The sequence below is a fragment of the Numida meleagris genome, chromosome 5 (assembly GCF_002078875.1).
Source record: "Numida meleagris isolate 19003 breed g44 Domestic line chromosome 5, NumMel1.0, whole genome shotgun sequence".
Classification (NCBI taxonomy): domain Eukaryota; kingdom Metazoa; phylum Chordata; class Aves; order Galliformes; family Numididae; genus Numida; species Numida meleagris.
The window spans coordinates 59,604,657-59,605,226 of NC_034413.1; positions in this window are offsets into that span (position 1 = coordinate 59,604,657).

Below are 570 nucleotides of genomic sequence, written 5' to 3' on the forward strand. Positions count from 1 at the left end.
GCTCTGCTCTGTGTGCATCTTAAATCACAAGGCCACTGAAGAAGGGAACTGCTCAGATGCTGATCTGGAAGTTGTGCTGCTCTGCTCACTCCTCCTGCCAGTTCCAGGCTGGAAAATGGAAACGGTAAAGTCAAACAGAGAGTTCTGGGAGCATTATCATTTAAACATGGGTGGTTTTGTGCATTTTTGCCATTCCTCCCATGGTACAACCCAAAGATGTTGAAACGACTGGGAGTCTGTGTTGTGCCGTTACGTAAATACTGAGACACAGTGCTTTTGTTCTGCACAAGTTCTTCTGCTGTGTAAATTCTTACAGTACAATCACCATTCTTCAGTAGGGCAGACTCGTTATGCTGCCGTTTACTGTAATACAGCTAGTTTATTACAGAACCTGAGTAATTTAGCATAATTCTGATTTCATCTGGATGTTGCTGTGACTGCAGCAGGTACGAGTGTCCCAACAGCAGGAGTATGAAACCAACATCTGCCATAGGCTGGGTGTTCTCTCACAAGTGGGATCAGGCTGTTCAGAAGAGGGTTTTCAGTTTGCTTCGATATGGCTTTTGTTTC